Source organism: Dromiciops gliroides, chromosome 2, assembly GCF_019393635.1.
Source record: "Dromiciops gliroides isolate mDroGli1 chromosome 2, mDroGli1.pri, whole genome shotgun sequence".
Taxonomy (NCBI): domain Eukaryota; kingdom Metazoa; phylum Chordata; class Mammalia; order Microbiotheria; family Microbiotheriidae; genus Dromiciops; species Dromiciops gliroides.
The window spans coordinates 26698396-26714043 of NC_057862.1; the positions used below are offsets into that span (position 1 = coordinate 26698396).

The window sequence follows — 15648 nt, forward strand, 5'->3', positions numbered from 1 at the left end:
CATACATATGTATATATGTGTTTAAGTGGGAGCAGCTAGGTGGTGCAGTGGACAGAGCACTGACCCTGGAGTCAGGAGGACCTGAATTCAAGGCAGCCTTGATCACTTGACACTCTCTGTGTGACCCCACATAAATCACTTAATCCTGCTTCTAACATCCAGGATTATCTCCAGCCAACTTGATGTATAACCTGCCACTGGACCCAGATGGATCTGGAGAAGAGAGTGAGTCTGGTGACTTTGCACCGCCCTCCTTCACCTAAATCCAATACAGTACAAGTCATAACATCACCTCCTGATGTCATGATCTTCTTCGAGAATGAAGGACAAACAACGACAACAGAATCAAAGTCAGGAAACTCATGGTGATTCAGACAAAAGGAATGGTATATAAGGGTTCTGATTTTCCCTTTCAGGTCAAATTAAAAGCAATGTGCAATCAGTAGGATGCCAATGAAAAATATTCAAGTTTTCTGTTGACTAGATAACATTTCTAAAGGAAATCTGATGCTATTATTAACACCTACATACATCAAACAACAGAAAAAGTGCTGGGTGTTGATTTATGTGATATTTTAGTCCTGAGTGTTAGCTGACATAGTGTATTTAATTTGGGGTAATTGTAGGAATAGCATTCATAAGCTGGAGGGCAACCAGAGGAAGGGAATCAGTGTGCCTAAGAGTTTGGAGATCATGCCATATGAAGTTCATTTAAAAGAACTAGAGGAGTTTAGCCTGGAGAAGAGAAGTCTTTGGGTAGGTATGGTGATGATAGCTATATTCAGGTACTTGAAGCATAGGTACAAGGCAAAGGAATTAGGTTTCTTCTGCATTGCCCTTGGGGAAAGGAGTTGGAGCAGTGGGTAGAATCTGCAAAGAGGCAGATTTAGGTGTATTATAAAGGAAAACAATTCCTAACAGTTAAGACGGTGTCCAGTTGGAATTGTGGATCTTAGGAGCTAGTAAACTCTCATTACTGAAATAAATAGTAGAAAACCACTTCTTGGGTATGTAGAGATAGCTAGGTGATGTAGTGGAGGCCCTTATGAGTTTTGTGACCCTAGTCATTCATTTAAATTTTCTTAGTCTTATTTTCCGTATTTTTAAAACAAGAATAGCACTCACCTCCTAGAGTTAAATGAAGATCAGATGCATATAAAGTTTTTTGGAAGCCTTAAATTACTATTATTTACATGTAGGTGAAGGAAATCTTTGTTGAATGGCAGGTTGGACTAAATGAACTTTAAAGTCTATTCCCCATTCTTAGTCTAGGTGAAACCGGCTCTTTGCCAAATTTGGCATAAATCTCGATTAATGATTGATTTCAGCTGAATCAATGGGTCAACAAAGGTGAAGAGTGAATCATCTGGTCAATCTTTTGAATAAATGATGCAGGGTATCTCAGGAGCCTTAAAACTGCATTAAGGCTTTGGAACACCAACTACGATTCAGATAATCCAACTATTTGGAAATGCCAAGATAAATCAGGATTTAAGCAATTTTGTTTGTAAAATTTAGCATATAGGCACTGCTTTAGTAGGAATTACAAGGCCCAGATGAATCATCCTTTAAAACAACAAAGAAAAAAAAGTACAAAAAACAACCCAGGGGTGATGCGATAAAGCTCATGTGAACATTTCATTTTAAATTGGCTGGGTAGCCACAGAGTAATATACAGATATACTGATATTCAATTGTTTCCATTTGTTATTTACACATTTACCTGCAGGCAGGAAGCTATACTAGAAAATTAGAGATGGGAAAAGATGTATTTGCTCAACTATTTTGATCATCTTTACTAATATAGAATTTTCTTTCCCCCAACTCTTAATGTCCTCCCCATTATTATCCCTTCAGGACTCTATTTGACATATGGAATCAAGCATAAAATCATAACAAACCCATTCCTTGGGGAGGCTGTTTCCTTTTCCTTTTTCACTGGTTCACAAGCAATGAAAGAATAATGTTTTGATCAGGAGCTGGATTTTTGTTCCTTATATGTACCCAAGTACCAGAGTCTAAATGGCAGTTCCTGAGCCTGGCCTATTAGCAAATCGATACACAGAGGTACATGTGGAGGTCTACAGGGCTACTTAGGAAACAGTCAGTCAGATAGTAAGGCAAGAACCATTTATTAAGCTTATCCTCTGTGCCAGACCCTGTGCTAAGCACTGGAGACACAAAGAAAAGTAAAAGACTGTTCCTCATCTCAAGGAATTAATAGTTTAATGAGTGAAACAACATTCAAACAACTATGTACAAATAAGATATTTACATGATTGATTGTAGACAATTTGAGAGGGAAGGGAGTAGCCCTAAGGAGGATTGGAAAAGAATTCCTGTAGAATGTGAGGTTTTAGCTGTGGTTTAAAGGAGTCAGGGCAGCCAGAAGGCAGAGACAAGGTGGGAGAGCATTCCAGGTAGGGAGGTTGGCCAAGGAAAATGTCTAAAGTCAAGAGACAGTGTGGTTTGTGCAAAGAACAGCAAGGAGAGCAGTGTCACTCCATGGAAAAGTATATGGGGCTGAGTAAGGTATAGGGAAACTGGGAAGGTAGAAAGAGAGTAGATTATAAAGGTTTTGAATGCACAAAAGATATTTTATATTTGATTCTGGATGTGATGGGAAGCCAGTAGAATTAATTGAATGGGGGAAGGGGTTGACAGAGTTAAATCTGCCTTTTAGGAAGATCATTTTGACAGATAAGTAGAGGATGATTTGGATTTGGGGGAGATTTGTGGCAGGGGAACCCAACAATAGACTTGCAATGGTCCAGGAGTGAAGTGAAAGAGGACAGTATAGAGTTTAACTGATTTCCTAACCCTGATCTTCATCCTCTCGAAGATGAGAAAGGGAGGAGGGTGTTCCTAGCGTAAGGCTGATAATGTGGGAAAGAGCTGAGGGGACAAGGGACTAGGGGTTATGGAGAGGATGAAGAGCAGGGTTTGGGAATGTAAGACAGAGAGAAATGAAATGTGAATTGTGATCAGATAAGGCAATTTCATTTCATGAAAATGGAAGTGGTGCATTTGTGAGTGATGACAAAATCAATGGTGTGATCATCTTTGCATATAGCTGAAGTGGAATGACAGAACAGGTGATGTGCAATGAATAAGTTGTGGAACTTGGAGGTAAGGTATTTGGGTGAGATAACATTTCCTAGTATGAGGGCAGTTATTGGGGAGTTGAGAAAGATTGTGAGCTTGGCTCTGAGCTTAAGAATGGAAGGAAGGGAGTATACTGTATGTTGATAGGCTCCCAGAATTTTGATTGGATGGTAGTTAGAGACTGAGTGGACCTCAGAGGAGAAGAGGTAGGTGAATGAAAGTGGCAGGAAGAGAAAGTATCAATGGGTGGTTAAATCATATTCCAACTCCTATACTTCAACCAGATGTGGAGGGATGAGTGAAAGTGAGTGATGCTAAACAGAGTTTGAATGACACCTTGTTTCAGAATCACTGGTACAAGGAGTCTTAATGGTAGATTAACTATGATGTTGTTTTTTTAAAAAAAATTTTAAACTATGACTTGTTAATCATTAAAGAAGGAGTTCAGTTCTATTATTATCATCTCCAGGGGCTTGGCCTCAGAATGGACTCCTGTCAGAGTCTTAAACAACAAAAAGTGCATTGCCCCATAGAGGGAGTGGAAAGAACCATGTGTCTTCTTTCCTAGAGACTTGTTTGTGATGAAACCACATTTCTTCTCTTCCCCTGAAGGCAGGAAACGAGGCAGAAGACCTCGTGGGATGTAATAGGGTTTTTCTTCTTTGCCACAAAGGCAAAAGTCTAGTAGCCAATCAAATAGCATGTTTCTTCTTCTTCTGGGAGAAAGAAGATAATGCGGGAGACCTGGCATGATACAATGGCATTTCTCCATTTACCCCCAAGGCAGGAGAGCAGGCAGGAAACTTAGCAGAACAGAATAAAGAATAAAGTCAAAGTAGTTTAAAAGGTAATAAAATAAACAAAGCAAAATTTTTAAAAAATTGGTAAAGCATTTTTTATGCTTCTTGGTTAAGATTAAAATCTTCTAGTTGGGGCAGAAATTAAGACCAAGCACAACATGGTTTTGTTGAAACAATGTGGAAAAACACTCAATTTGAAATCAGAGGACCTGGGCTTGAATTCTGACTCTGATCCTTCCTATGTGTATGGCCTTGGGTAATTCACTTACCCTACCTGGGACTCAGTTTTCTCATCTGTAAAATGAAGGAGTGGATTAGCTATTTCTTAAGATCTTTTCTAGCTAAAAGTCAATAACCCATCTGTAATGAAGCAGACTTAGGGAAAGAAATGGCAAACCATTCCAGTATCTTTACTAAGAAAACCCTGAAAGGGGTCACAGAGTCAAAGATGACTGAAAATGACTAAATAACGAATGGAGAAGATGACGCAAACTTTTCTTCTACTCATGTCATCCTCTGGTGTCTCATTGTGGCATGGAAGTGACCTTTTATTTTTTAAGGCTCTGTCAGCAGACCTTAAATGTCTGACAGGTCGTGTTAAATCAAAGACTCTGTTTTCTGGCCATCTTTCCTCCATGCTCCTAAGCTCTAGATCCTGTTTCCCATCAAGCATTGCTGCCTCTGCTCTTCAATTACACTAGGCTTCTGACTGGCCGGCCATCACTACTTTTCCATGACTTAGAACCATAAGTTACCATTCTCCAGCCAGCCTCACAATTCCTTCTTCTTTCTACCTCTGATGTGTAGAAAAAACCAACATTACAACTGATGAAAAGGATGAGTCAATAACTTCCCAGACAAAATTTCCCTTCCTGTCTGCCATTCCCTTATTTATGTTGTCTTCTTCAATTAGAATGTAAGCTCCTTGAGGGTAAGGGCTATCTTGTTTTGTTATTTGTATCTTCTGTACTTAGCACAAAGCCTGATATATAGTAAATGCTTAATAAAATTTATTTTATTTATTCATGAACTTATTCATTTATTCTCTTCCTGGCGATATAATGAATGTCTGTCTTCTAAAAACCAGAACAGTTGTTTTAGGAAGGTTATCACCAGAAGGTTGATCACAAGTTGATGAATATGTTCAAATACCTTATTTCACAAAGATGAAAGCCTAAATTAAAGATAGGTTGCAGGTTTCATGAGGTAGACGTACTACCAACTCTGATGACCTTGAATAAAGTCATGATGTTTGCAGAAATGTAAGCAAAGCTTACAGGAGAAAAGGTTTGGATCCTTTGAAAGAACAGCTCCTCATGCTTGGTGTTTTAGATTATATAAACATGCTTTGGTTATAGAGTATTGTGAGTGAGAAGTTGAAAGGACCCTGGGCCTGGAGTTAGGCAGATCCGAGGTAAAATCCTGCCTCAAATGCTTTATTATCTGGCCACCCTGGGTAAGTGGTTAGCTTCCATTTTCCCATCTGTAAAATGATGATATTAACAACTCCTACCTCCCAGGTTTGTTGAGAGGATCAAATGAAATAACATATGTAAAGTGTTTTGCAAAGATAGATATGAAAATAATCATAATTGTTATTAATCTCAGTGAACCAACTTATTGAAATAGCTGTATGTTTTCTTTTGCAATGTCAGGCAAGTTATTAGAAACATATCAGGAAGCAGATGAAATCAGCAATGGCCTTAGAAGTCAAGCCAAAATGGAAAGTATAAAATAAAGGACATTAGTCACTCAGGATGACTTTTAAAGTTCCCTTTCAAATCTTTGAGTACAGCTTCCTATAATGCAATATGAAGAGCAACCTGGGCAGTTGTAGAAGAATCATACTGTTCCTAGTAATTAGTAAATTTAGAGCTAGAAGAAATTGTAGAGTCCATTTATTGTTTTTCAGTCATTTTGGTCATGTCTGACTCTTTGTGACCCCATTTTATTTTGGAAAAGATACTGCAGTGGCTGCATCCATGGCACCAATTATCTGTCCTACAAATAATTTCTAAGTCTCTTCATTTTACAATGGTATAAGTGAAGTCTAGGGACATGAACATATTTGTGATGGATCACAACATTCATTAGTGTTGGAACAAAGAGAGTTTGGTAGAGTAGATTTGGAATACAAAAAGTTTATTTAGATCTTGGTTCTGCTACTTTCTTCTTAAGTGACCATGGACACAATTCTCCCTTTCTCTGGCATCAGTTTGCTCCTCAGTTACATGAGGGAATTGGGATAAATACTCTCTGAGGTATCTTGTAGCTATGGATTCTTGTTTGCCATGTGCACTGTGGCTCCTTTTTTTTTTTTTTTTTTTTTGATGGGGCAATGAGGATTAAGTGACTTGCCATGGCTCACACAGCTAGTAACTGTCAAGTGTCTGAGGCCAGATTTGAACTCAGGTCCTCCTGAATCCAGGGCTGGTGCTTTATGCACTGTGCTACCTAGCTGCCCATTTTATTTGGTGGCTCCTTTATTAAAACCCACTTATCCTGTCAGACTGACTCCTCAGAATTCAGCTGCCACATTCCCTTAAACCTCTAGGCTTAATATGGAGAAGCTAGAGAGTACCTCTTTTTTTTTTTAAGTGCTACAGGTCATAGGGAACCATCCGTGTCCAATCCAATATTATCAGTTAATATCAGTTGATCATCCAGTCTGTGAGAAACAGGGTGCCACCCCCTGCTGAGAAACATGTGACTATCTTCCTGGAAGTTGCTTGGCATCCAGAAGTTGCCTCTATTCATCAATGCTACCAGCCAATTAGCTTGGAGCTGTGTGGGGGGACCACCCCTATTTTGGTCCCACAGGAAGCTTCCACGCTAACGGGGGAAGGTATCTTTTTGGTTCAGGAAAGGAGTTGGTAGTGGCAAAAGAAGGAAGAAGGTAGCCAGGTTTCCTAACTTGTGGAAATTCACTCTCTTGGTGAAGGCAGCTTTCTCTCTCTCTCTCTCTCTCTCTCTCTCTCTCTCTCTCTCTCTCTCTCTCTCTCTCTCCTTGCTAACCCCTAATATACTTTTTTTTTGGTGAGGCACTTGGGGTTAAGTGACTTGCCCAGGGTCACACAGCTAGTAAGTGTCAAGTGTCTGAGGTCAAAATTGAACTCAGGGCCTCCTGAATTCAGAGCTGGTGCTCTATCCACTGCACGACCTAGCTGCCCCATAAAATAAAGTCCTTCTCTCTCTCTCTCTCTCTCTCTCTCTCTCTCTCTCTCTCTCTCTCTCTCTCTCTCTCTCTCTCTCTCTCTTATTTCTTTTTTCTTTTTTTAGGGGCAATGAGGGTTAAGTGACTTTCCCAGGGTCACACAGCTAGTAAGTGTCAAGTGTCTGAGTCTGAATTTGAACGCAGGTCCTCCTGAATCGAGGACCAGTGCTTTATCCACTGCACCACCTAGCTGCCCCCCTAATATGCTTTAATAAATGCTTAAAAGCCTAAACTGTTGCTGAATTTAAAAGTAAACCTTAGGTAATTCTCCCCCGACACTGGGGAGGGGGCAGATAAGGACACACACACACACACACACACACACACACACACAAACACACACACTAGATTTTAAAAATTAGAAGTCTTAATTAGTTATTAGCAGGGACATTTACTAAACAAGTATAGTAAGAATAATAGTTGGTTCACCACAAAAAAAAGAAAATAACAAAGAATAATAGTTGGTTAAAAATACCCCCCCCAAATTGTAACACATTCTGCTATTAATATAGCCAGAGTTCAGTTGAATATGTGTTCAAGCTTAGACAGCACATATAGTAAAGGGTAACAACTTTTAGAAGTGTACTCACTGGGATTCTTTGATATGTGACCTTGAGGTATGGTATAGCTTTTCTTCTGTTTGCCTCTTAATGCCTTGGATTTGCCTTTCTTCACTATGTCTAGTCGATTCTCAAAATCCTAATGTAGAAACATCTACCAGCCACTGCTATCTTCTAGGATGCTAATGGAAGAATCCAAATTCTCTGGACCTCTGCTTCTCCCAAGGTCCTCATCCAGGAACAAATGGGTTGGAGGGGAGAAGAGGCCAGGGGCAGGAGTTCTAACTTTCTTCCCCAAACAACTCCTTTTCAGAGGTGTTTTTTTTTTTTTTTGAAGGATTCTTCCACTAAGCTGCCAGACACTTGTATATCAAAGTTTCTAATTGGCTTGCTATTTTATGAATGACTCAGATGACATGACCAAATTTTCTCATCCCATACAATATTCTACCTGTGGAATCCCATTCCCGTTCATCCAAATGCTCTTAAGGACTTTTTAACTTTTAGTGATTTTTGGCCTGTGATTGATGGATTGCTAAAACTGAGACTTGTAGGCCTTGTTCATACTCAGTTCATACACCTGATTGATTAATTATTCTCACCTGACAAAGAGTCAAGGCAAAAGATCTTATCTTTCACTTTAAGCGATATGGGGGTGTTAATTAATTGACTCAATCAAACCCCATCTTTCCACTAGGGATAAAACCAAAGTCTCCTATATTTCAGTTTTATTCTCCTGTTGCTATGCCATCTTGGCTCACTATGTTTATGAGATCTTTGTATTCCAGTAGACAGAAATGACATTTTTATTCAAATACTGTCTCTTGGGCCTTATTTTACTTATGCAAAAATCATACAAGAGGATTAGACTAGCTTATCCCTTTAGTCCCATCTCTTTCTATAATCATCCAATTCCATGATTCAAGCCCCCCATTGGATTCTAGTATATGACATCTTTCCCCCAGGTTACCAAATTGATAATAGCAAAATTGATCACAATGTTAATTTATATTTGGAGCCACATACCAGCGGATGGCAAGGGAAGGTAGTCTAAAAAGGCTTTGGGGACCAAGACTGTTCTGATCTGGGACTGAGTCATTTAACTTGATAATTCCCAGGTACCACATCCTAGGACTATAGCCTCAAAGATTGAGGCTAGAAGGTATACCTCAGAGACCTCATTCTATAATTAAGGAAACCCAGGGAACCCAGGGAAGTTCATTCATTTGTTCAAGATCACACAGCTAGTTAGTCTGGGGTGGAATTTGAACTCACTTCTTCTGACACTAGAGTAAGTGTGATATTCTCTTCTCAATACAATCCAGTCTAATCCAATCTAAACCAATCAATCCAACTCAACTCAACAAGAATTTATTAAGTACCTACCAGTACAAGTCAAATACAAAAGAAATAGGTTAGTCCCTGCCCTCACAGAGTTTATACTAAACTAGGATGGGGGGGAGAGGGTAAAAGCATATTGAATTATACACAAACCAAATTGCAGAGCTTCTATATAAAAGGAAATCTGGAGAAGAAGGACTTCCTTACTTTTCCTTTGATCTCTCTTGCTCTTAGAACAGTGCCTGGCAGATAATAGGAGCTTAATAAACATTTGATTGCTTGATCAAAAGACAGTTTTAACAAGGCCCAAGTGATTGTGTATATAACTGGCATTTAGCTGCAGGGATGGGGGCAGCTAGATGGCTCAGTCGATAGAGCACTGAGCCTAAAATCAAGAACTGAGTTCAAATCTTGACTAAGCCACTTACCAGCTGTGTGACCCTGAACAAGTCCCTTACCTTCTGTATGCCTTAATCTATTACAGAAGGAAATGGTGAACCACTCTAGCATCTTTGGCAAGAACCCCCATGGAAGTATTGGTATTCTTATGTCCAAGAAGAGTGGGACAGGACTGAACAACAGTGCATCACAAAAGAAGAGGACATTTAGGGCCATCAAGCCCAAGGGCTGGCAGATGCCTTCCCCTTGAAGATGCATAGTAGTTGAAGCCAAGCAGATAGCAGCAGAGAACTTTAGTATCACAGTAACTGCAGCAGAAGAGACACCCATCTGCTCAATGTTAGGATAGGATAAGAGTCACTTAATTCTGTAAGGGTTGTATGGCCAATAGTGGGTACAGGGGATTTAAACAGAAAACAAGTTCAAAACAATAAATCAACATTATACACTGATAGCTAGATCTCCCATGTTTATAGGAACCCTTTTTGATACATATTTGTTTATTGATTGACTGAGGGCCCTCAAATAAAAAAAAAAGAAATGTGAGTATGTTATATATAAGTAGTGTGCTCTTATTGGCTAGAAAGCTATAAAATAACTGTAACTCTGGTGTAGACAGCTGACCAAAGGAAGACAGGGAGGAGAGGAAAAGATAAGGGAGGATCTAGGTGGCATTTGATATTTTGTGGCTCACTTCAAGGATGAATAATGTTGAATATGAGGCCTGGAGCCAGGGATGAGTTACTCCCTTGGGGGACTCCACCGGATGTTTACATTGTAAAATGGCTATGTTACTCTTCCTCTCCACAGGAAAGGGTGGTGTGGTGTCTACAGTCTTCAGTAGAAAGGGGAACCAGAAGTAGGACTCTGATGGGTCAGAGCCATTTGTATAGTGAAACAGCTGACAGCTCAGTTTTGCCAAGGTCTGACATATACGACAAATGCTCCACCACCATCGCTGGTGGGCACAGACAGAGCCACCAGTCAAAGGAACATCTTTGCAAATAAAGAGAGGGGGATGGATTATTTACAAAAATGACATTTTCAGAAGCTAAAATCATGACAGCTGGGTGATTGAGCCTTCCCACCGGAATCTTTGCCAATCCTCTGGATAGTAGCTCATTACTCTCCCCCAGATATCTCTGCCTAGCACAGATGGTAACTCTGAAGAAGTTGCTGTAAGGAGAAAGCCACAGGGTTGTAACAAATAAGCAGAGACATATCCCCCTCCCTGTTTCTCTCACCAACGCAGCCATTGCTTCTACTGTGTCCTGTTTTTTAAAGGTGAAGTACAGGCAAGGGAATTGTGACTGTAGGAAAAGTCAATAAATACAAAATATGAAGAATAAAAGGCTTCCATGTGCAGGAGTTGGGGACTTTTCTTTTTAACTAGGTTTAAGAATGCAAATGTAACTTTACCTTTGTAAGTAGTAGTTCAAAAGCTCATTAAGCATGACACTGAAATATGAAAATCTAATAGGGTCAGTGGAAATCACTTTTCTAGCCTGGAGCCAATGTTGCATTCCCAGGAGGTAACAAGACATCATAATACACAGGAAAGACCTTTACATTTGGAGTAAGAGGACATGGCTTGAATCTTCTCTCCATTACTCACTATAAGTGTGACCTTTAGAAAATCTTAACTTCTCTGGGCCTCAGTTTCCTCATTTATAAAATGATGACCTTGAACTAGATGGCCCCTTCTAGGTCTAAACTCATAGTTTCATGATCTCCATGATACAAATAGAGTTACTGTCATGACCAGTTCCCCTAATTAGCCCACTAGCTTATTTCAGTCAAAGACTCATCTCTCCTGCCCAGCAGAACCATGAAGAAGAAGAAACATTAGCCTAATAATCAGGTGGGAAGTGGTTCGGATTGACGCACATATCACCAACTTCTGGAGATGAGAGAATCAGAGATGTAGAGCTGGGAAAGACCTCGGATGCCAGTTAGTCTGAACCTTCTATTTTACAGATGAGGGAACTGAGGAATGTCTAAGGTTACACAGGCAAATGTCAGAGCAGAATAAATAACGACTCACATTTCTAAAGTGGTTTTGTGTTTTTGAAACATTGTCTTTGAAATTCCAGTCTGTGAGATGGTAATTTATATTATTTCCATCCGTATTTTACAGATGAGGAAAGTGAAGATTGGTGAGGTAATGACTTGTCCATGGCCACACAACCATATAAATTAGGATTCAAAGACAAGTCTCCTGATTATTCTGTTTCGTCCAGATCTCTGCATCTGTCTCTCTATAGCTTCCTCCTCAGTCTCCGTCTCTGAAAAACAAAGTGCATTTCCTGCCTTTCCATCCTATCCTTATCCCTCTGCCACATTTACCTTTGACGTTCACAACCATTAGATGCTAAAACAGAGTGGGAAGATTGCCTGAGAGAGAAAACCAGCCCAGGTTGGGAACAGAGCCCATTAAGGCTCATGTGCTGATCAGAGTGGTATTGGGCCATGAGCAGATACTGCACTTCTAACCTGGAGGAGATAGGGAGACCTAATCTTAAAAAAAAAGTAAAATTAAAGATAATTAAGAAAGGATGCATTTTTATATTATTTTATATTCCCTAGAGTGGTGTTTTCTTACTCTTGAAGAAAGTGTTATTTGTAGGTGATTTTTCTGTTTAGTGTACAATCATTTGGTCTCTTTTGTTTTTTTAATCTTGAACCATATTTTCCAACATATTTCTTGCTATACTCCCACTGACCATCTTTGCATTTAGATCACTAAAGTGTATATGATTTAATTCAGAAGGTCTTCTAGAATTATTTATATGTTTTTATAACCCTTAGCCTCTGCAACTAATATTAGTCCAGCTCTGTAATTATTTTCATGGTGGTACTTTTTATGTAACTTTTATTTTGTTTACTTCCCTCCCCCAAATTGACATCCTTTATGGGGAAAAAGACAAAGGAAAGCAAAACCCTTCTAATAAATATCGACTTTAGGAAATCAAGGAAAATGAATTTTAACATTGATCTCATAAAAAAATGCATGTCTCATTCAGCATCTTGACTCCATATTTTTCTCAGAAAGTGGGTAACATGCCTCTTCATTGGTCTTCTGGAATCCTGCTTTGTCATTGGATTGATCAGAATTCTTACATTTTAAAATGCATTTGTATTTATAATTTTGTTATTGTATAAATTGTTCTGGTTCTCCTTCACTTTATATCAGTTCATTCTCTGAAAGAGTCCCTTTTGTTATTTTTCATAGTGCGTTGTTATTGTTTATTGTGTCTTACTCTAACTCCATGGAATTGTGCACGGGATTTCTTGGTAAAGATTCTGGAGTGGTTTACCATTTCCTTCTCTAGTATGTCCCTAATTTTATAGATGAGGAACTGAGAAAAGTATGGATTCAATGACTTGCCTGGGGTCACATAGCTAGTAAGTGTCTGAGGACAGATTTGAACTCCTGACTCCAGGCCCAGAGTTCTATCCACTGCAACACCTAGCTGCCCCTCTCATAGTGCAGTAATATTCTAACACATTAAAAATATATAATTTGTTTTGCCAATTCCAAATTGTTGGCTACCCTCTCACTTTCTGGTTCTTTATCACTACTTAAAAAAGATTTTATATACATACATATATATATATATACACATATATATACATATACACACATATGTGTGTATACATATATACATACACACACATATATGCGTGTAGAAACAAACATATAGATATATAAAGTTAAACACATAGATACATATTCATGCACATCTATGTACAAATATGTATGTATGTATGTATGTGTAAATATTGGCCCCACTTTGCATTCTGGTTAAAGTAATGACTTTTTAAATAGGTTATTTGAGGTGTTGGCTATAGCAGAAATTTCTTCTAAGTGCATTTATAAAATGTTACACACTGTAATGCTATCTGGAGCTTTACCTCATACTTATTGATGTTTTGGTGAGAATAATATTTGGGGTGCCTCAGGCTGAGATCTCAGTTGGCGTGCATTCTTGGTCCTCGAACAGAAACTTTGTGTGATGGATCTTTGAGCTCTTTTTGCCCTAATGCATGACCACAGGACCTAATTTAGGCCCCAGGATGGAAGACTGCAGGTGGCATCCTCCTGCCCAGACCCTGTTTTAAAGGTATAAGATTTCTCTGTCTCCGTATGCATACTTGATTTGGAAAATTGACTTGCTATCCTTTTTCTTTGGATTTCCATGGTGGTCCTTTTGAAGATACTCATCATGAGTGATGTAATATATAATGACTCAAGTCCTATGAAATGATGCCTTTAGTTGCCACTGGACCTATGATTATTTTTTTTACCAACTCCTTCCCTTGTTTCTCCAAGTAGAACTTAGAAGCTATCTTTTCATTTAAATATAACTTTTTTCTTCTACTTTAATTGGAAATGAGACTATCAATGTTGATATGATTCAATTCTTGTAATATTGTGCCACCTCATTGGCTATGAGGCAAGTTAGGAAGCCAAGAGTTAAATTAATGTTTATCGACAGTCTGGGAATAGTGTGATCCTTAGCATTTTCAATCCATCTGTTTTCATGCTTTGCCACTATCACTGAAGAAGTGAATCAGGGCTTCATAGATACAAGACCCATTTTTCATTTTTCTATCATGGGTTCCCATGGCCAAAGAATATATCCATAAGTGCTTAGCCTCATATTGAGAATACTATCTCTACATATTATTGGGTATCTTGAAATTTCGCCTTAGACAAACTTTGGCTAAGGGTGAGAGAGCCCAGACCTGTTTTAAGAACTGCTCATTCAGTACTATTGTGCTGTAAGAAGTGATAAGCAAGCAAATTTCAGAGAAACCTGGAAGGACTTGCATGAACTGATGATGAGTGAGATGTGCCGAACCAGGAGAACATTGTACATTGTATCATCAACATTTTGTGTTGATCAACTGTGATAGACTTGACTCAGAAATACAACGATACAAGATAGTTCCAAAGGACACATCATGGAAAATGTTCTCCAAATTCAGAAAAAAAAAGAACTGTGGAATATGGATTTGGATTGAATGATACTATTTCATTTGTTTTTGATGCTGTTGTTTTTCTTTTTTGAGATTTTTCCTTTTTGCTGATTCTTATTTCACAGAAAGACTAATGCAGAAATACGTTTAATGTGATTGTACATATATAACCTATATCAGATTACTTGCTGTCTTGGGGAGGGGGTAGGGAGGGGAGGGAGAGATAAAATGTGAAACTAGAGATCTTCAAAAACCAAATGTTGAAAACTCTCTCTACATGTAACTGGAAAATAATAAAATACTTTTATAATTTAAAAAAAGAACTGCTTATTTGGGGCAGTGAGGTGGCACAGTTGATAAAGCACTGGCCCTAGATTCAGGAGGACCTGAGTTCAAATCTTGCCTCAGAAACCTGACATTTACTAGCTGTGTGACTCTGGGCAAGTCACTTAACCCTCATTGCCCTGCAAAAACAAACAAAAACCAAAAAAAGAACTACTCATTCTAACTACTCTATGACCAGAAGGAAACACATTGATTTTTTTTACTTGTATGTGAAATGGAAACACAAAGCAGGAGTAAGATAACTATACCTTCAATAAATCCTCGGGATATGCTAGAAAGCATCTCCAGGACATGACTTGCTCACCTACCTCTGACTCTGGCCTCCTGCCATGCCATAAATTAGTGCTTTATGGTATTTTACTAAATTGGAAAAAGACAGTTCTATTATGATAGCCCATCACCTAAATTTCTTTGGTGCAAAAATGATTTTGCAGGCAGTTTTAAGGAGCTAAAGACAATAGTGTCTGGAAGGAACAGAGATCTAAGTAGTTTCTTATTATGCCACTGGCATGGTTTATGTTAAAAAGCATCAGACTCTGATAATCCTGAATTCATACAAGTAGAAGGTTCAAATGCTCACTTGGGACATTTCCTGAAAGTGCACTGTCCTGGTATAATTATGTCTTAGGATTTTATGTGGTTCAAATTCAGAGGATTTGGGGAATTCATTTTTAAAAGGTTAGGAGAATTTATTTTGTTTATTTTTAATTTAATTTTTCAATGATGAAAAGTTATTTTCTCTCCTCTCTGCCCCCCCAATTGAAAAAGACAAAAACTTTGTAAGAAATATGCATGGTCAAGGAGCAGCTAGGTGATGCAGTGGATAAAGCACCAGGCCCTGGATTCAGGAGCACCTGAGTTCAAACCCGGCCTCAGACACTTGACACTTACTAGCTGTGTG

The 15648-nt window shown here is 38.7% G+C and overlaps 1 pseudogene; it reads right to left on the bottom strand.

Moving 5' to 3' along the window:
* LOC122738196 overlaps positions 1-9749 on the bottom strand; it is a 48876-nt pseudogene extending 39127 nt beyond the window's left edge.
* Positions 9750-15648: the final 5899 nt, after the last annotated feature.